Raw genomic sequence first — 22,798 nt, forward strand, 5'->3', positions numbered from 1 at the left:
TATATTGATTGTTTTGCTTCAGCAGCGTAACCCAAATTTACTCTCACATCCACAGTAAAGATCAGTTGATAAAGTGAATACTTCCAATTTAAACAATCATTCAATATGATTTCCATATTAAATGCTTCCGCCAGCTCCATCCACTCTTAGAAGTTCTCTGTACCAACTTGACCTTCTATGTAAAACCTGCAGTGCTGCTTTTTTTGGAAGACTATAGTCAGACATTTGAAAAACATTACATATTATGTAGTCTTTTTGCAATTTAAGGGCTTTAATATAAAGAGATGAGTTGGTAGTTGGAAGATCCTTCTGATAAAGAATGGTTTAAGTTTCTCTACAGTTTCATATATTTCTTACTACCTTAAACCTGCGCTGCATATAGCAATGTTGACCCAGCTTCACATTTGACTATTTTATAATTAGTATGTCCAACGTTCTATTCTCTTTACTTTTTACCTCTTTTACGGAAAAAAATTGCTTCAAACTTTTATAGATTGTCAACTAGTTTTTATAATTTGCAATATACATTTAGTTTGTTAATCTATCATAAGTTGCAGTGAATTTGGTGAATATGTAAATCATCCGCGAAAAGTAGAGCATTTATGAGAGTTCTAGCATAACCCACCCCTCCTGGCAATCAATTGCTGATATCATCAATGATAAGTGTAGTATGCTCGGGTTAAGTATAAAACCTTGCCTTACCTCCTTCTGTTCGTGTAACAAACCATTCCGGAATTCTTTCTAAATCCCATACAGATTCGTCTAAACTTGAATGACATCCCCATTCCATATACTTACTTACTTACTTAAGGTGACGCTACAAACCGTTGAGGACCTGGGCTTCAACCAACATGAGTCTCCAGTCAGCTCGATCCCTAGCTAGCTGTCTCCAGTTTCACACGCCAAGTTGGTGGAGGTCTTCATCCACCTGCGTGCGCCATCTGAGTCGCGGTCTTCCTCTACTGCGCCCGCCGTCCCTCGGGATTGGATTCAAAGACCTTCCAAACTGGACAGTTGATGTCCACTCGCTCTACATGACCCCGCCATCTAAGTCGTTAGACTTTAATTCTGTTAAATAGACACACGGATTTGCAACAGTTATTCTTCGTGATTTCAAGGCTGGTGTTGTTACTGAGTTTATAGCGGTGCCTAGGTCAACTAAGTCTTCAACTACCTCAAAGTTAGAACTGTCCATGATGACGTTTTGTCCAGGACGTAGTCGTTCCTTTTTTGATGACAGCATATGCTTGGTCTTGCCCTCATTCACCACTAAACCTGTCTTCTGAGCTTCAGTCGCAATGCTCAAAAATGCTCCACTGACATTACCCTTTGATCTTCCAATTAATCATCTGCATATCCGAGTAATTGGATGATCCTTTGGAAGATTGTGCCTCTAGTGTTGACGGTTGAATTGAAATTTTGCACAATTATTTCCAGAACGATGTTGAAGAAGTTGCATGACAGTGCATCTCCTTGTCTTAAACTTTTTTGACACTGAATGCAACGGAGAGATCTTCTGCGACTCCATCCACAATCTAAATGGATCTTGCAATATCGATGAAAATATCTTGTTGGATGAATTTAAAAACGAAACTTCTCTATAGGTCGTAGGGTCCCTTGTACAGCCTTAAACTCACTCAAACTTGGTTTGTCTTTATCGCTTTAATTAAAAAGAATTCGTGTTACGCACAAAAGTAAAATGCATAGTCAAATTTTAGGACACCCCAATATCCAATTTATTTCCTCAATTCTAGGTCCCTTTTGTGTCTGACGTGCCATTTTATCATGTGCACAAGAAGAATTGAAGTTTTCAAGACTTATGTTCTCCGCGAACAGTTACAATTGTTTTAATTACATACCTGTGATGAGTCTTTCTTATGACCTTGAAAATGTTGTTTACTAAACGTTTTTTCAAATATTTCTTTGTGAAAAAAATTTTGTATGACCTTGAAAATTTTGTTTACTGAACACTTTTTGAAATAAGTAAAATTGAAGTTTTATATAAAAGTAGATTTTGGAAAAAGCGCCTTGAAGTCAACCTGCGCAATAGCTTTGATGTAGGTATACTAAATGCTTACTAAGGAATTTGGGCCCTCCATGTCTCATTTAAGAATATTGGTATCACTTATCATGTATAAAATTATAAATTTTTCAAGATTTAAGTTGTGAATGCATTGAAATGAAAATTTTAAGATTAAATGCTTTGAATTTTCCACAAGATGTTAACAAAGTCTAGAACAGGTTTATCCAAATGAAATCAAGACGTTCAGTTTTCTATTAAAACCACAATTTTTATTGATACATTTGTATGTCCTGTAATAAGTACCTTCTTGATATCGGGTTCTCATCCGTTCGTTTCATATTATATTAAAAAAACGCATTACAGTGACAAAGGACCACCTATCTCATTAACAACTTACGTCTGTCTTATAATCAGCTCTGTGACCACGTTCTATATTTAGCTTAAGAGGTATAAGATTAAAAATGCTTGATGTACCTTCAGATGCCGCTGGCTGCTGGCAGCTAGAAAGGGTCCATCATCTTTGTTTTTATTCCTTTTGACTTGTGAGCTGCACATCAATTTTAATGCTATGTTGTGTTGTGGAACCTGATGATTTGTAATCGCCGCTGGGTATTATTAAACTGTGGTTTAAGTATTAACTTTACTGAATTTCTTAATAAAAACTTAATACCTACATAACATAACATTATCTTGTAAGAAGGGATATTAAAACAAAAATAAATTAGGTGGTGCGGCTCTCAAGCATTCCTGTCTGCGAGTCATTTTACGAATAAAGGGGACCTACAGTTTTATGTCGAATCCAAGTCGATAATTTGAGAAAGCATATTTCATGACAAGAATTACTCTTGAGGGATTTGTCAATTCCTAGTCAGAGGTAGTCCCCGTGAAAAGAACTTAAGGTAGCACAGGAAGGGCTATAGCCTAAGACTTCTTGCGTGGGTGTCCTTATTTTGTATTTTTACTAATTTCTCTATTTATTTTTGTTTATCTTAAAGCTTTGTATTTCCAATGGAAAATGTTGATTTTGTGAAAGTAATTTTTGACTAATATTTTCCAAAACAATAAAGATAAATGAATCTGGTATTTTCTTTATTAATTTGATTGATCTTAGAAATATCGGCCTGGGTTAAATTCTTTCTGGGTGACCTATACGATTTTTTTCACTGGTACTACTCCTTGTGAGGAATTGATACATTTTCCAAGACTTATTATTCATGATGAAAGAATGCTTCTGTAATGAGCTGTATGAATCCAATATTTCTGCGAGTAAGTTTTAATTCATTAGGCCCTGGTTCTCTGAACGTTTCATATCGGCTATGAATCGACCTATTTTAGAATCCAAAAAACAACAATTCAAGTTAAGTAGGCCAACTTCCATTTTATTTTTATTCACCTAAATCAATTTGATCACTACTTTCTATTAATTAACTAAATAAGTCAGTTCACACAACTTAATTCGTCCAATATAAATTTAAATTCGATTTAAAAGACAAATTTATTTTTGTCGCAGTTTATTAACCCTGTTTGTTTTCATTTCCTCAAAAAACAGTGAGTCAGATATTTCCAAAAACAAAAAACATATGACAAAAATGCCGGTCGCCTTTTTCAAAATCTTTGACTCACAATCTCTTTTGAATTTGCATTCAATTTGACCCACTTTTCTTAAAAAAAACAACAAACAATTTGCTGTTTTTGTATTAAAAGAAATAAACTTTTTTATAACTTTTCTTTATTTTGATGTAAAAGGAATTTTATTAAATATTTTATTTTTATTTCTTTAAAAAAAAAACACGAAAAATACCAACTAACAAAAATTTTACTTAGAATTGTATTCATTACCATAACGGTGTGCGGTGAATTAATTTTGATACCTATGCAAATTAAATTTTTATTTTATTTTAATTCTTTTTGTGTTCAAATAAATTCAGATGACCATATACTTGACCCGATGAAACATTGTAAAAGAAATTTTATTTGGGAATTTTTTGTAAAAATGTTATTTATTTCGTTTTTGTTTCAACATTTATTTTAATCTTCCTCATTTTTGGTTCCGATTGGAAATTCATTACATTAAATTTTAGTAATTTTATTTTAGTTACATTTTGTTGAACAAAATTTTTAATGCTTTTTTATATCAATATTACTTTACTATCAGAAAAAAAAAAAACAAAAAGAAGCACAGTCTGTCGTTTCGGTTTTTCTAAAAGTTTTGAAAAATAGTAATTTCAATATTTTGTATAAAATATACAAAATTTGAAGTTGATGTCCAGTCTTTATCAGATTTTAGTTGTTTTGTGGGTTTTGATTTTTTTGAAGTATCAGATTTTTCTAAAAAAAAATGAAAAGATAATATTTTGCATAATGCAAGAGAACTTTAACTTAAATGCCTGTTTTTATTCCCGAGATGTTTTAGTGGAAACCCAATTTTTAGTATTCATTGAACGTTTCTAGAAACTTTACCAAATGTTAAAAGCAAAGTTTTTACAAGATAAAATTAATTTGAAGTATTTTAAGTATCATAAATCAAAATTTTTACAAACATTTTGAAATATTTTTGGTATGTTTTTATTTATTGTAAAAAAAACTACTGCTTCGTCGTTTCTTTAAATGTTACTAGATTTCAGAAATTGTATTTTTAATTTGTATGGTCGAAATACAAAAAGCTCTAAGTTAATTTTGTTCGCAATATGTTAAAAAACAGAACTGTTGGTCACTCTATATTACGATTTGTAGATACCTATGTTAACTAATTAAATACTTCATTTAGCAGCAAGTGTGAATCTTGTCGATCATTAAAGAAAAGAAAAAAGCACGACACTAACAAATAGTTATGTTTGTTAAGGTTAATTAGTTGTGATTTGCATCATCCAAAAAATTTTACAACATTTGTGTACCTCTCCTAAATATTTGCTTTTGTCTATTAACTGATTTTATCTAAATAACGGTTTGTAAATGTTTTATTTGTTTTATTAGTTTATTTGTAAGAATAAACAACAACAATTGGTACAAGTACCTGCCTATAAAGGCAAGTTGAGGCGGTCAAGAATTGATTTATGGGGCTTTTGGGATTAATTCGATTTGATTGATTGATACTACAGGGATTAGAACAAGCGGCTATTAGATGTGTTTCTTGATTTTGATATCCCAACCCTAAGAATTGTTTTTGATCTAAAACTTAAATTGCCCAAGGCCAAAAAACTACACATCCAACATTTGTCTCTACAGAGTGGGAGGCTTAATTGGAAGTTGAATATGAAATATTTGAAAAATAAGCCACATAAAAATAGAAATAGTATTAAGACATAACTTGATATGTCAATCTTTTTTGAGAAATGATTTTGGGTGCATTGATTTCAATAGTAGTGTTAATAAAGCTTAATAGTTATCATATTACTATTGTTTGGGAGTTCTGAATATCAGAATAACAGACAGGTATCAATATAAATTCATTCGGTTTAGGGTAAAAATATTGATTCGAATTGTTAATGTGAATTGTGATACCAAGTTATGTAAATATATTTACAAAAGAAACGTAAAAAGAGTATTGAAATTCTATTCCGTTATTATTCTCTAGCCAGATAAAGGGCTTGGACCACTAGTTTGAGCCATCGTGTGCGGTGCCCGGCGATAAGTTTCAGCTTCCCAATCTCGACAATTCTTCCACGTGCTTGTCTCTTGACACTTCTATCTCTAAGAATGCGTTCACTTAGTAGTTCTTATGACTTAAGATTTCTGATAAATGTATTAGTTAGCAGAACCCCAACTACAGCTTCCCGAACTCTCCAAGGTGTTTTTTCTGGCATGTCATTCATGCCTGTTTTATTTATCATAGTCCAAGTCCATATAGCAATTTGACATCCAATGCTTCCACCTGGCTCAGTTAGTTGTCGAGTCGACTTGGATTCTTGACGTTGGAGGCCAGTCCGGCAACACTCTAAAGTCGTCTCTCACCTCTGATCTTAATAAATACGTGATCAAAATAATACCCCAGTTAAAGAGAACCCTCATGAGAACCATTTGGGAATATGAGAAGGCCAACTGGGTCTCAAAGAAAACTAATGGTTTGATTCGACCTGAAGAGTGGTTATAAAGATCAAAAATGTAAGCTTCCGGAGTAACAAAGCCAACCACACTGAAAAATAGGTTCAAACAACCTAAAAAGACCTATAACGGACTTATTCGACGTATTAAGGTTCGTTTTCGAGCAGATGAAAAACAGCATTTGTCCAACCTGTCCCTGAAAAGTCGAATCTCCCTCATTCTATACTTGTCATCCAATTGCATCCAAAGTCATGAAAATTTGTTGATCTAAAGCTTCTTAATGACCGGTCTCTGTACGGTTTTCTTAGCCATCGGTCATCTCATGGTTCATCTCACCGAACAGTGGAATAAATACTCACATCGTTTTGGAGAAAGTAAGATTATGGCACTTGATATTTCAAAGACATTTGATACAGTTTACCATCAAGCTCTCTTATCGAAAATGTGAGCGTTTGGTGTTGATGAATTTTTGTTGGGTTAGAAATTACCTTTCGGACCGTTTAGTTCAAGTAGTACTGGACGGGTTCAAATCTGATGTCTACAAAATAAACGGTGGTGTGCCACAGGGCTCTATTTTGTTTCCGCCACTCTTCCCTATTTTTATAAATGATCTTTTGCCTGAAACTTCTTACCCACTAAATTGTTTCGCTAATGACTGTGCCTTCGGCTTTTCATATTAATTTTTAAATTCTCATCCTTGTTCTTCGGAAGCAAACTACCAACGGCAGCTCATTCAATTCCGATCTTGACAGCATTTTCCATTGGGAAAATGCTACTATCCGTGGGTGGTACTTGCATCGAGGAGACTGAACATCTTTCAGTTCAGTTCTAGGTATGTGCATCACAAACTACTTCTTGTGAAGTAATCACATATTCGATATCGCCAAAAATGCTCCTAAGTGTTTAGGTTTTCCCATGACTATACGAGAAGTTTTTAGCCCCTATACCTCACCTGGCTATAATAAAAAAAAGCTTTTAATTGTCCCAAACCCGAGTATAATTCCCATATTTAAACTGGCGTCCCAATAACGTTCTTAAATCTTTTAGGTGTAATTGAAAAGAGAGCTCTCAAAATGATAGGAAATCGTTCTCTTACCGAGACATTTGCTTCTCTTGAATACCGCGGCAAGGTTTCATTCCTATCATTTTTTATCGCTACTTTCATAAAAAATGCTTTAGTGAAGTTGTCAGTTTTCTACCCATCAAACAATTCAACCAAGTATACCCGTACATCTAGGAATGCTCATCAGTTTACCCTTGAGCCCAATTTTGGGACGTACTGTTAAGTATATGGATTCTTTCTTCAGCCGCACAACACGAATGTAGAAAGTTTTACCAGACTCAATATTTTCCACTCATTACAATGAGCAGACATTTAAAATCAATGTGATCGATATCTTTTTTGCTCGCACTGTGTTTGAGTGCTCGAACACTGGCCCGATTACAACTTTCATACTTCAGATTTCCATCTTAAACCACAATTTGGCGTTTTGTGGGCATTCGTAAACGTTTTAAATTCACAAGAAAATCGTGTGAATTATTATAATACCAACATTCTTAAACTTATTGCCAAATCAAAATTGGTATTAAAATCTTTTCTCTTCTCATGTTAACTTCCGTCAATTTTTCGACTAAGCTTAAGCTTAGAATTTGAATACCATTAAATATGCAAATTTGTTTTGTACTTAATTAGTCACAACATTATTAACATGATTTTTTTTTGTCAAATATGAAAAGTAGCACAAGTGATTATACTGGATTCTAGCTGAAACCTTATAATCTATTACTAACATTAGTACAACACAAAAAAAGTTTAACTACTCGTTAGAAGTAAGTCAACAACACTCAACAATTCGGAAAAATTATCAATATGATATTTTAACGACTCCACACTGATAATTTGATTTGTGAAAACCTTGCAAACTTTGCCAGGAATGAGTGATGTAAAGTTTGGGAAGTTACCGTCGACATATTTATTTAATTTGCCTCAAGAAACAATGACTACACAAATCTTGGATTTACCATCCACATTGTTGTTTTGAAGTAGACTGCTGAGACTGTGATCGAATCTCACAGGTGGTGGTTTGGTGGCTTCAAGATTTTTTCTGCAACAACACCTATGGAATGTCTGCTTCAATCTTGGGTATAGTCAATACTACTCCTGGATCAAAATGGCTATAAGAAGATATGTTTCGAAGGTACGACTTGTGCACTTGTGACCAGATGACTACTTATAAGTACGTTAACAAATTACGGAAAAACACTACAGTTATTGATTTCCCTTGTATGTGAAAGAATGTACATCTTTGATTGATTGTGCCGATGCGGTGTGGACATTCTTGCTCGATGCTTCCCAGAATCATTGTGACATTCTATTTTGACAATCGCCTAGACAACAAATGCGAACAAAATGGTAAATTACTGCCAAAAGGTCTTTAACATCGATAGGAGATGCTTTTGTTGATTGATTGCTGCTAATCAATGAAATGCCTTCAATGATTAACTTAAAATATTTTATTCATATGAACCTCATAATTGACAGTAAGTTGAAATGAGTTTGTGGAAGTTAAATAAATAAATTAGGTCGCACAACAGTCCGTTGAGAACTAGGGCCTAGTGACTTATAACTCCCAACCATTCCTGTGTGCGAGCAACTTTTTCAAGGATTGAGGGGGCCCAGAGACTAAATACCACAAATAAAAGACTGATGATTGATTTCTAGCCATGTGGTTGTTGAATTAGAATCCTTCTAATTTAATTTAATTGGGTGCTTTTTTTAAAAAATACATTTTCATTTGCTTCATTTAACATTTGTAATATGTATAAATGTATGTATGTATACAATGTGAAAGGGTTAAACAAAAATAAAAAAAAAACTTTTTATGGCAAACGCACTCCATAAACATGGAGAACCATCATATAAGTCTTCCTTCCCGAAGGTCTGTCTGAGTCATGACACTTTTATTTTAGCACGCCCAATTAGAGAAAAAAAATTGCATGTGCACACTTGTTTGAAGGAATCTCAAAATTAACATCATCTTTATCTTCACGCTTTAATAGGGTGTCAACACACTCATTTCACTTCCAATTTTCCTTATAATAGGAGCTGCCTTCAGAAAACTTCGAGTAAACAAATTTATTCTAGCTGTGCGATCACTCTAACAGGTGCATACGCATCGGAAAACATGTGCACATCAATATATTTATACACATTGTTCATACAAGCTCCCGTCTTATGGCCCATCATCAGACCAATGGATAACCTTGAAACGAGCCACGAACTAAATTCGCATTCTTCAAGGCAATACAATTTTCTTGGTAGCTTCCATACCAATAAGCCATAAATAACCAACGCGCTAAGGAATACCATCTGCTATTGGAACAAGCCTCGACTAAGCCAAGCACAACTAGTGCTGCTCCTCCGTCAATAATATTCTGATGCTCGTTGTGTCCCAAACCCCAGCTTAACAACTGATGCACACAATTGAAATGCATGGTGTAGTCTGAATCCGGTTTACACACACATAGTGTTCTAGCAAAACAAAAAAATCGAAGCAAGGGCAGGGAGCTACCCGTCAAAGTGTTTTCCGCCGTGCCACAATAATGTGTTATTAAAGACCAACCGATTTCCACCTGAGCTGAATTATGAGCCATTGTGTGTGCGGTTCAACCGAACCGAACCAAACCAAACCGACTACGGCTTACCACAAACAAACCATATGGGACGAACCAACGAACAGCAACTCTCAAGACGTCCATCATCAAAACAGAAATAGTTCTTCTTCTGGTATCTTCTACAATGGAAGTACAAAGTACATGACGTACGATGCGATGTACGCACAAGAAGCATAAATTCGATTTCCTTCAAGTTCGCAATTTAAAACGCATATTGATCCATCAAGGACTCGGCCATCCATCATTTGTGTGGAGGATTCATGTTGACAGTTTTGGCTTCCCGGTTTTCAAACTCAACCTTATTCTATGCTATGCTTTATTATGCAGGTATGTACCTACTTATACGTTATGTATTTGTACATTTCTGGAGATATGATAGTTCCGATTCCGACCGACCTACCACTGCGACGCGCCGCTCATCAATTACAGCTGCTTCATTGCACCACATGATACTTCTATGACGTGAAGCTTCCACTAGTAGGTAAGGTATAACAAAAAATAAAACAATCATTGTCGCTGAAGTCTCTCGTCAATGTATAGGTCACGTCGCGTCGGTCGTCGGCGTCGTCGTCGTGCGTCGGTCTTCTATCGGTCGGGTGGAGCACGTTATCGCCCATTTTTATGGAATGCGATAAATATGCAAATTGTGTTCCTTATTCTCATTCATTATATGAAAATTTAGTGGAGTTGACTCTTGGGATTTTCTTGTCTTAGGATAGTGCTGTACACCAAGTGTACACCAAGACATATCTATCTGATGCACTTTAAATTGGTGCGACGACGACTGACGATGACGTCGCCAAACGTAGTATAAAGTAACTTGTATCTTTGATAGAAGAACAATATATTGTACTCTTAAAAGTGAATTTCTCAACAATTTGTAGTTTGAAAACATGAAGCCTTAACTTACGTTTGCTTTAAACTAATCCAATCGTGTCATGTCGTAATCACAAAATTTGCAATTATCGGATGTAAATTGGTAAACAGTGCTGGAAGTGTTTCAACTGTTAAGCCTTCTTGAATTTTCACATTTTTTTACCAAAGCAGGAAAATTCTCTGAAGTCAACCCTAAAGATCTAAGACCTATAATTCTATCATTACCCTTTCTTAAGACCTTTGAAAGATAAATTTATATCCATTTAAGGGCAAGTGTTGATACAAGACTTCTGTCTACGTCCCAACATGCCTGCTATAAAGGTAAATCGGTGGTAACGGCGTTACACACACTAGTACTCATTATTGAATTATCCCTCCATCAAAGAGAGTTCACTATAGTTGCTTTCCTTGGTATCGAAGCCGAAGGTGTACACATCTGCACTGAAATCTCTGAAGTAGAGGGTTCTAAAGCGTTTGCTTACCTTTGAAACTCTTCTGCTAGAAGATTAGTTAGTAGAGGACAAAGCAAGGTCGTGTTCTATCTCTTCTCCTCTGGAACCTGATGGTAAATGAATCAATTACTCCTTGGATGCGGAGGGTTTCAGAGTGGTTGCTTATGCGAATAACGTTGCTAAAGCGGTCTGAGGAAAGCATCTTAAAACTCTAAAAGAACTCTTACAAAATGACAAACTAATACTTTGGGCTGATCGGTGTGTACTAGGTGTCAATCCACACAAGACCAAATAAACCCTCTTTTCAATGAAATACATACAAATTCCTATGTTAACCCTTCCAATATAAAAAGGTATCCACTTAAAGTTTTCAGACGGGGCTTAGTATGAGGGATGTACCTACTTAGTAAAAAAAAGCTGCAAGCTCTGCTATTCAGTGGGTTAACAACAAAATTGGCCACTCCGAAATTCTTAAGAATTAAAAATGAATTTTAGAGAAAACATGATATCAGCATCTGATATCCGTCTTTTCTCAGATAGTCAAGCCACTATCAAATCTTTGGACCCTGTCCCTACAAACTCTAGAACAGTTCATACAGTTTAATATTCACGTTGGCTGGGTGCTAGGCCATAAAGATATTGCAGGAAATCGTAAGGCAGATGAATTCGCCAGAAATGGTACAGTACAACCAATTCTACCACGTTTGGTTAATGCTAGCATTCCAGTAGCTAAATGTAAACTATTTCTAATGCAAGGCGCTATGAAGAAAGCTAACATCAGGTGAAATAACATCACCACGTGTCAGGTCATGGAAAACATCTGTCCTACAATAGTTTTAAAGCTTTCAAGGTGCTTGATGTCTCTAAGCAGATCACACATTACATAAGCTCAATACATCGGTATGAACGGGTACTGTCTAATAAGAAAGCTCAAATGACTTTTGCAGAAGCTGTATCTGTGAGGAAGAGGAGGAAACAGTTCTTCACCTCCTCTGAACATGCTCTGCTTTAACTCAAAAACGCAAGAACTACCTAGAAGAAATATTTTATAATCATCTAAACGCACTTCTTATTCACATAATCAGTCTTTCACGTTTCGTAAGGGATTTAAACTGGTTTCATTAAGCTTAGAAGAATGTCTCAAGATTCATGGGGTATGACTAAGTATGACCTACTCCATCACATAAAGCCACTTTCACTTAACTTAACCTAACTAGGTGGCGCAACAGTCCGTTGACAACTCGAGCCTAGTGACTTACAACTCCCAACTATTCCTGTGGTGCGAGTAATGTCAGGGATGGAGGGGACCTACAGTTTTTAGCCGAATCCGAACAGTTGATTTAAAAAAAAAAAACACTTTTCATGACAAAAGTTACACTTAGAGCATTTGTCCAATCCTCCTTAAGATTCCACAGGCAGCTTCAACCCAAAGCCTCTTTCTTGAAAATCTAAGGGACGAACCATCACGTCACGGATATCCCTTTTTTATTATTCATTGATGTGAATAATTCTGATGGTGTATGAGTATAATTCTGTCATTAAAATGTTAGTGGATCTGACGAAAAATCCACTCTTACAAAATCGATTTCCAATCATAAAAATAAAACAACTTTGTTGTCAATTGGTTGACCAATGAGTACGTACACCATTTAGTCAATATTTTGATATCTTAATGGTTTTATTAATCATTTACAGAAACTCAAATATCGAATATCAAAATATTTTTGGTGAAATTCACTATTCGCTTATTTTTTCTCCGTAAATAGCTACAAAATGTTTGAATTCCTCCCCAAACTGATGATGGTGGGTTCCATCGACACGAGTAAGTCACTTGAAAAACAAACGGAAGTACTTGATCTTTGCTTGTAGTTCGCAGAGATACATATACTTTACATCATGGGTGAATGAATATGCAATTGACTATACTAGCTGCCTGTCTGGCATGGATGACGGCGCGACGGTATTTTGTGGCGGCTGAATTTATGGTTTTAACTCGAGCTAGCGGCACCGCGCCGGTAACAAGTGTATTGAAAGTTAGCTCTTGTGGCAAATTTGAGTTCCTAAGGATATGTATTTAAGCATGTGGTGTATAGGAGGTTGAATACATCTGCTATACATTTATGTATGTATTACTTGTTATCGTTTCGATTAACTTGGCAGGCAATTTGAATAATGATTACTGCTGCGGTCTGTGTGACTGAAAGTTCAATAATTGTTTTCATCTCCCCTAGTGACTATACCTATGAACTTCGTAAGCAACATCAGCTACAAAGTTCTTTGTGGTCAATAAGAAGACGTTTAAGTACATTATTCTCGTGTTAACAAAAGTATTTTAAATAATCGTGTGAACTTTACTTCTTGTAGTAGTTGGCATAATATTCAAATAGCGTTTTGTATAGCTACCCATTTATAATATATGTAGGTACACTCTTTAAAAAGACGCATAATTCTAATACTAAGCGCTGAGACTGGCGCTCTAAGTTTTGAATACATTGTACGTATTTCCATTTATAAACGTTTGCATAATATTAAGTACAGCTGTTCGCTTTTTTTGAAATAAATTCGTGCTAACCTAATTCCTGCAAATGGGTATACTCAGTTTTGTACTTCTTATTTGTAAACACACTACAATACAAATTATGGTTATGGTTGCTTGATAAAGATAATTTACTTGCAGCAAAGTTTGCTATTAATTCAAAGCTCCCAATGAGTGACAATACTCATCCTGTGCTTGAAAACATAAACGATTCTATGAGACGAATCTTCTTTCGTACTTGTTCAGTTGCAAGATTACTTTAAGATCTTGACAGTCATCCTCATCCTCTGGCTCCGATAGTATCCCCTTTATTGTCCTAAATTGTTTTTCAACGCTTGCAAAACCACTGCGTTATCTTTTCTTCTTTCCTTCTCTACTGGTCTCTCTCAGAGTAGATGGAAAACAGCATTTGTCCAACATGTCCCTAAAAAAGGCGAAACCTCCTCATCTAATAACTATCATAAAATTTCACTAACGTCCCTTTTTTCCAAGGTCATGAGTACGCTGATACATTTTAAACTTAAGAAATATGTGAAAGATCGAAAGCTTTTTAATGACCGGCGGCGGCTATACAGCTTTCGTGGCAATGGGTCCACTGTTGATCCCATAGTTCATCTCACCGATCAGTTGAGCAAATCTTTACATCGTTTTGGAGAAAATAAGATTATTGCACTAGATATTTCTAAGGCATTTGATAGAGCTCTCTTATCGAAAATGCGCGCTTTTGGTAATTATGAACCTCTTCTTTAATGGGTTAGAAATTACATTTCGGACCGTTCAATTCAAGTTTTATTGGACGGGTTCAAATCTGATATTCATAAAATTAACGCTGGTGTGCCAGAGGGCTCCATGCCGTTTCCGAAACTTTTCCTTATTTTTATATATGATTTTTTATCTGAAACTTCTTGGCCACTAAATCTCAGCTTTATTTTATATATATTTTTTTAATTTCTGTATATTTTACAAAAAGCCAGGTATTGAATTCAAAAATGATCATATGTTATCATTTGTGTCTGAACTGCATTTTAGTTTTACCTTAGGCTTCAATAAAAAAACGTCACTTTCGATGGTTATATAGTTAACTAAATACAATTAAATGTTTGTAATCATAAAAATGTCTCCCTAAAACATATCAAGTCAGGTGATGACCCAAATTTCAAATATCAAGGTCTCAAAAAATCTACTTTTATTCTGACGTTTTTCGAATGTCCATTCTAAAAATAATATGATGTATTTGGGTCACTATAAGAAAGGACACGTCACAGAAAGTTTGAAAATATTTTTTTTTTATTTTACATTCGATTGTCACAAATTGCAATATACACGCACGCCGATATACCGCAGCCGCCGCAACCGCCGCGCCGTCGCCATCGCTTCTGGCCACAACCAACACCATGGCCCATCGTCTACAAAATGAAACGTGCAAGTATGCGATTTTTCTGTTCACGTGATTACCTCTCTGAAGTTGGTTGAAATCTCCCACATCTGTCGCTTTCATGTTATTTACATTTTATTTTAACGTCAAAACAGTTTTCAAAAAAGATACGAGTATATTTTTATGTTTCAATTTTTATTCTTACATTCAATATTAAAATACATACATATGTACATACAAACGAGTAGGTAGATATTTTTCATTCGATGTTCTTTTTATATTGTTTTTAAATTTTCATTTAGTTGGGATCGTATTGATATTTTTTTAACCTGACTTCATAAAAAAAATAAAATGGACAAACCGTGTTGTATGTCGTTGCTCTTCAATAATGCTGCTTTATTAAAGAAATATAAAGTTTTCTTAAATTGTCCATGACTATAACAAAAGTTTATCTGAGTAAAACAAAAACAAGGAATGATTTAATAACTTTGTAAATAATCCTTCATATTTTATTCACCTGTTAATTTCTTAAGCATACAATTTTACTTTTTACGAATCAATTATATTTCCATGAATAACAAACAGAAACTAAATGGCATCCAAGAATCGGTTGGAATTGTATGCACTGATGCAGCCACATCAATGATGTGACGTTCGTTGTAAACTATGTTTTCTTTTTTTTAATAATATATATTATTCTCACGTATATAAATATATACAAATATAAAATAAATAGGTAGAAGTAAACATTTAACAGACAAAATCAAAAAAAAGTTATTTATTTGCACTGAATAGCAATTTAAAAAATAGAATCAACTTTATTTACCAACGATAAGAAATTATAATATACTTGATGTTTATTTTTAGTGCAGTCAAACAAATTGATACGAAACAAGCTTTCAGGGCAATAAATGAAATAAATGCATATCACATAAAAACTAATAAATCTTCAATCTTTAAACTTCTGCTAATATAAAATCAATTTATCAATTATGTTACCACTAATACTAGACATTTTTAATTAAATACATAAGTCTCTTACAAACTTATCTGGACCACCACTGCGGGGTTCTCTAAACATTAGCTGAAAGTTTCTTCAAAATATTGAAAAAGGTTAAAACACAAGCATGATTCCGATGGCGGCTGACGCTCACGAACGGGAAGTTATCAGTGTGGGTCGATTCTCAGTCTAAAGTTTCCGTAGCGTTATGGTTAGTTTGTTGGACTATCATGCTAGAGGTCTTGTATCCAATCCCTGCTTGATGTGCTACCTAACGGCGCTCTCTGTGGAGTGAAAGTAATAACCCACACAAAAGAAATTCTTGTCATGAAAAGCGACACCTAATTAGTTTTTATTTTTAAGTGACACTATCTTCCTTTTGATTCCAGTACTCCCACAAATATGCACGCTTTTAAAATGAAATAAAACAACAGATTTTGTATTAAATAAAATCATAAGTTGATTTAAATAAATGCATTTAATAGTGTAAAGAAAAGTAATTAGAACTAGTTAAAAGTTCTTATATCAGCTCTTTTGTATTTGGGAATTTAGCTACATAATTGATTTGTTTATTTGAGTATGGGAAAGTGTGTACTCATTTTCATACTCAATAACTTACAAAAAATCCTTTAACAAACATTCCATTTAATTTTTCAAAATGTTTTACATCGATACATAAATACCTGTACCCAATTTTAACCTTACCCTTGAAGATTTTCGTTAGTTTGATGTAAATACCTTTTTTTCCCGCCCACACGTCAAATGTCAAAAATGTCTAAACACACTCGATGAATATTGTCCCAGATACAATCATGTACATATATGTATAGACCTTGTCGATGTGTTTCATATGTCCCGTCAATCTAATCTCCAATGCCACTTGACTAGCATAGATCTGACAGCTGTAGCTATGTGTATACAATGCACACACTTGATGCGCTGATGCTCCTGCTTCTCGTACCACTGCTGATGATGGTGGAGTATTAGGTTGAACGGATGTAGTATTAAAACGCTGTGGTCCAACAAACATATCGACTAAAATATCTAAAAACATCAGCATTCATTTCTGGCAAGATTCAACAACAGAACCCCCCCACAAGAGCATCTAACTTCGTACTTACATACGAGAACAAGTATATATACAAGAATTCGAAGAGCCGGACACATCTCGCTGTCTGATTTTCATCTACAAAATATTGTAGATACGTTGCAATTTCTCCTGTCTACATATACAAGTTCACTTTTGATTCTTGGCAGTAGCTATAGAAGCTTTAGCTTTGAAAGTACATTCGACCAAATGCCCTTCCAAATTGGAAGGAAACGAACGACCATGTAATTGAACGTACATAAATTTAATGACGGTTCCATCATCCTTCCGATAGATCCGAGAATCATTGTGAGAGTAAAATACCAAGGATGAGGACAAATGGATCTGTATTTGATGTTACTGTGGAACTGAGAGCGATATGAAAAATTTGAGCAAAACACTTTTTTCTTCAAATCAAACATCCAGGTCTGAATTTTTGTAAAACATCATCTGGTATTCAGGTAGGTACGTTCTATGCCGTTTTCTTTCCGCTTTCCGGGGCTTCAAAATATTTCTAGGACATAAATGTAGAATTCATACAAAACAGAACTTTACAAGAAAAACAACAAAACTGAATATTTATTCAAAGCGCACCTGGAGAATGATGTTGCCACTTTAGGAAAAGAATCGTTTTCCTTAATTTTGGCTTTTAATTGTTGAAGCCAGTACGTTTTCCGTGTAGCTATGTGTCCTAGTTTTCCTGTTCAAATGCAACAGAGGGGAATTGCATTTGAATTTTAATTTCAATTTGAAATGATTTGTATTCAAATGTTGACAAATGCAATCTTGGATAAATAGACCCATTCATTTGAGGATTGAACAATTTTATTATACGTTCATGTACGTAAAATCTGATAACAGGGATAAATGAAATAATGTTCTCATCCCCATTCTAATAGTATCTTAACTTAATTCCTTACATACCCAAGGTCTACTTGGCACTCGCTCTATAGTTAACAGGAATAAGAAAAGGATTTGCATGTTGGCGCCGTTCCCAGTTTCTTAAATTTAATCACCCTACTTTTGAATAACCTAACATATTCTTTTGTCACCGATTAGCAACCTATTTTCTTTTATGGAAGAACTTTTAAGAATATTTTTACGTGGCAACCTTGTTTATGGGTGAGTAAGAATCATATTATATGGACATATGTATGTTTTGAAGGCTCTTAGTCTTAGTATAGCCTCATTTGATGCTTATTTTACGTATTTGCAAAAACTATATACAAATATGAGAACCGGATGCAAAAATATGAGTCTTAAAGCAATAGTTTTGCTTTTGTGTTTCGTTGTTTGCTCCTGATAGAAATAAATTATTAAATTAAAATGAAACAAAGTCAATTGAATATTTTTAAAAACTTATTTTGGTCAAAGAAAATTTGAGTCGATCAATAAAAATTAATGTTTACCAATTTTAAGTACAATTTTGTTTGGGTTATAATGTTGTGTAAGACTTTCAATGGGATGTTTTTTAAGTGTAGTTTATAATTAGTGTAAAAGCTGAAAAATTCTGAACTGCTCCAGAAAATGCTTAAGCCGTGACAAACTTAATAAATTCAAACTTTCAGCTTGCCAATGTATAAGGAGGTCACTTTGTACGGCCCCATTTACCCTACTCAACCTAACACCTCTTAATATACTTAATAAATAAATAGCTTCAAGATCTGCTGTTAGCCTCAAAGAAATTTTTAACAGGTATGAATCAATTACAAACAGACTACACCATCCTCCACCTCCAAGTGCAATTCGACAGAAACATCCAGGTTTCTATAACTTCGAGATTTATGTGGGAGGATTGGGGTAATTGTAAGGCAAATAAATTTACCAGAAATTGTACAATAAAACCCATTCTACCACGTATGGCTAATGCTGTCATACCAATATGGCTGCATGCAAACTATTTCTAATGCAGGACACCATGAATAAGGCTAACACCAGGTGGAACAACATCACCACGTGTCAGGTCACAAAAATTTGAAGCGCTCATGGTGTTTGCTATCTCTCAGCAGATCACATAAGCTTGATAATCGGTGACATAACCGGACACTGTGTAACATGAAAGCACGCCATGGGGCTAGGCGTATTCTCAAATGACTTTTTCAGAATCTGAATGGATGAGAAAGAGGAGAAAACAGTTCTTTACCTCCTAGGTAAATTTTCTATTCTTCTTTTATAACGATCTATAAACGATCTCAATCATATTAACATTATCAGTCTTTTACGTTTCGTTTACGGTTTCATTGAGCTTACAAGAAAACATCAAAATTCATGTTATCTCAAAATAGGCCATTAAAGTCTTTTACGTTTCGTTCTAGGGCCGCACCCAACAAACTTCTTCATCTAGCTCGGTCCTTAGCTAAAAGTCTCCAGTTTTGCGCTCCAAGATCACACGAAGAACTTTTCTCTCGAACCGACCCAAGGAGCTTTCATCCGCTTTTGTAATAGTCCATGCTTCTGCACCGTATAGCAGGACAGGGATGACAAAGGTCTTATATAGCAACACTTTGGTCCTTCGAGAGAGGACTTTTACACTCAATTGGTTTCTTAGAGCAAAGAAACAGCGGTAAGCAAGAGCCATTCTTCGCTTGATCTCAGCGCTGGTGTTGTTTTCTGCGTTACAGCGAAATCTAGGTAGACGAAGTCCTTGACTTCCTCAAAGTTACGTCTGTCGATAGTGACGTTTTGTCCAAGATGTCGGTGTTGTAAGTCCTTTCTTGACGACGACAGCATGTACTTTGTTAACCGCTAAACCCATTTTTGCCGGATGCCAAAACTAGACATGGCTCTATACAGCTCGCCCCTGTAGATGTCATATGCGGTCTTGAAATCGATGAAAAGATGGTGGGTGTCGATTTGCTGTTCTTGGTTTTTTTTCCAAGATCTGCCGTAATGTAAATATTTGATCGACTTTGGACTTTCCTGGTCTAAAACCACACTAATAAGGACCTATCAGGTTGTTGACGGTCTGCGTTAGACGTTCACATATTACGGCTGAGAAGATTTTGTAAGGGATGTTAAGTAGACTGTATAGTTGGTGCAGTTTAGAGTGTCACCTTTTTTCAGGATTGGGCAAACAATACAATACTTAAAGGGCTCGGCATTCAAGCCATCTTCTTCAGCGCCTTTGTTAGACTTCAGCTTAGATATGGCAGTCTTTACTTCGTCTAAGTAGGGAGGACGGGATTGTTAGCTTTCGTCATCTACGTTGAATGGATCATCCTGCCCAACAGCGGAATTCGGTTCGTCTCGCCGTTATACAGTCTGCAGTAGTGGTCCTTCCATATCCTCAGCATTGACTGCGGTTCCACTATGATGTTTCCACTTTCGTCTTTGCAGCCTTTCTAGGTTTATGTACCTGTGAATTTCGTTTTACCTGTTCATAAACTTTCGAACTTCATTCCTGCTTTTTAACCTCTCAACAACGTCGACCGCAAGCTCTCTTTAATTTTTTTAAAGAACTATTAACATTAAAAAACTGAGTTCTAATTCAAATTTAAGTTTCTGTGCATTGAATTTTATTCAGCTCAATCATTTCATTTAATTTAAAAATATTGAGGTCTTATACATGTAACATATCAATTTAATAAAAGATTTGTAGCTTCAAATAACCAAAAACAGGACCCAATCCATGTTACGCGTATTATACCGCCTCTCAAACCTTGCTTTAATAATTTTCAAGCCAAAACATAGGAATATGCAAATCCTTCTTCGTTCGGACATCGTATTCGAATCCGATTGTAAAAATTGTTATCAGTTATTGTGCGCGGTGTTACCCTGAAGGCCAATCAATATAGCTGTTTGGTGGAAAATACAAAATATTTTGTGTGGTGCAATGTTAATGCTGCAACAGACCATGCAACGATATATCCGATAAAGCAATTTTGTTACCTATGTATGTACTTACGTGTTTAAATAAATGTTTGTATTTTTGTTCACCTATGCTTCTCTTGTGCATTTATGTACATACATATGTACATGTACATACATACGTTGAACATGCATTGCAAGCATTCCTTTTAAATGCAGAGTTGAAATACTGCGGGCTTAAAGATGAAGGTTATTTACAAAAAAAAGGATAACTTTACATTAGGAACAGAACATAATACAAATTAAAATTTTAAGAAAAACTTTCAAAAAGCCGTAATTATGATTACACGATCCGCCATTTGAAAGTGAATTTGTGGAACTAATTACAAAAACAAATTATTAAAATTTTTGTTTAAAGATTTTGTATTAAACATATAATAAACATACAAATTATGGGTTCTTGATACATACATTTTTTTCTGTCAGGATATTTCTTTCCATATTCCTTTACGGCTAATAAGAAACTTAAGGTCCCTTCTGCATAAATTCTGCCTTATTATCTGTATAAAACAATTTATTTGAAGTCGATATCTCTTCTGGTTCTCGAGCTATGGAAGACGAAAAAAACGTCGCGAACGTACGGACGTATGGGAAGTTAACAAAAGTTACGAAGCAGTAGTGCTTTACATTTAATTAATGAAATACAATCATTGAACCATTTTTTTCACTCTCGCATCTATACATCTTCAGTTTGTTATTTATGATTTTTAATTTGATTTTTTAAAAACAATTTACCTACGAAAAGAATTTTTTTATTGTCTTAATTTACAAATTAAATACATACGTGTAGGTCTAACGTTGCTCAGTTCTTGTTCTTAAATTAAGTACGCTCGTATTATTTGATATTAATCGGTTGGTCGCCGTTTCATACTACCTGAGTTATTAAAACACGTTTGTACTCACCTTGTCATACTACTGACGTGTGTGCTTTTCAACTTTACAACTGAACTCCACAATTGTTACGTCACACTGAATGCAAACTGAAGATGTCAAAGTCAAGGTTGTCTTCATCCAAACAAAACCTTCAACGTCAACCGGGCTGAATGGACGGCCTGCAGAGCCGGCCGGCCGGCCGGCCGGACAGGTTGCTACTCTGACTGTAATGATACAATCTCTCAACCCACATGCAACAATTGCTGAATGAAATTGTTAATGTACATGTTACCTGTTGGCAGCGTTCGTTGTTGTTGTTGATTACCTTTGGCATATGTATATACAACGCTGCGTAGGCAGGCAAAACGAACATAGCTTTGTATATAAAGTCTAAGGGAACCTGATATTTGTATGCAAAACTAGCATCAGTTAAAGCCTTTTGCTTGCAGAAGCAAGCAGTACATGTTCTCTTGGATTTAACATAGTTGGCGTGCGTTTTTATTCGACTTCCGATTGACAGTAGCTACAAACATCAGCGACGGATGACTGACGTTAACTTAACTGCACATAATGGTCAAGCTGGTATTTCACTTCACATGAACATTACCATTGACCATCATTTCATTTGTAGATTGGTGAGCGATAGTTGGCGTGCGTGGGTTATTCATAATTAAAAGTGTGAAATGAATGGAGAATACCTGTTGCTTTTTATGACACATGCGACATGGGAACCTACTACAAGAAATGTTGTGTTTTCCCTATGACGTTTCGAGCATAATAATGTGTAATGGATATGTTTGAGTAATAGTTTATTATGTTCAAATCATACCATAGAAGCATTAGACTTTTGGTTCTTGGAGTTATGTTATGTAATGTCGCTTAAATGGTGCAGTCCAGTTTTCGATGACTTTGGCGATTTTGTAGTCTTTAAGGGCGGCGTTGGTTTAAGGTTGCTGTACGGCACGTAAATAGTTTATTTTTTTATAATAAACA

The 22,798-nt window shown here is 35.0% G+C and overlaps 1 long non-coding RNA gene across 1 annotated transcript; it reads right to left on the reverse strand.

Annotated features, from left to right (window-relative positions):
* Positions 1-15,245: 15,245 nt before the first annotated feature.
* Positions 15,246-22,351, reverse strand: LOC129940148 (uncharacterized). The gene is made up of 3 exons (XR_008780613.1): positions 22,091-22,351; positions 21,836-22,029; positions 15,246-16,387 (listed from the first exon to the last, which is right to left on the reverse strand). It is a non-coding gene; the product is annotated as an uncharacterized LOC129940148 (long non-coding RNA).
* Between the last annotated feature and the right edge of the window lie 447 nt (positions 22,352-22,798).

The sequence above is a fragment of the Eupeodes corollae genome, chromosome 1, assembly GCF_945859685.1.
Source record: "Eupeodes corollae chromosome 1, idEupCoro1.1, whole genome shotgun sequence".
Classification (NCBI taxonomy): domain Eukaryota; kingdom Metazoa; phylum Arthropoda; class Insecta; order Diptera; family Syrphidae; genus Eupeodes; species Eupeodes corollae.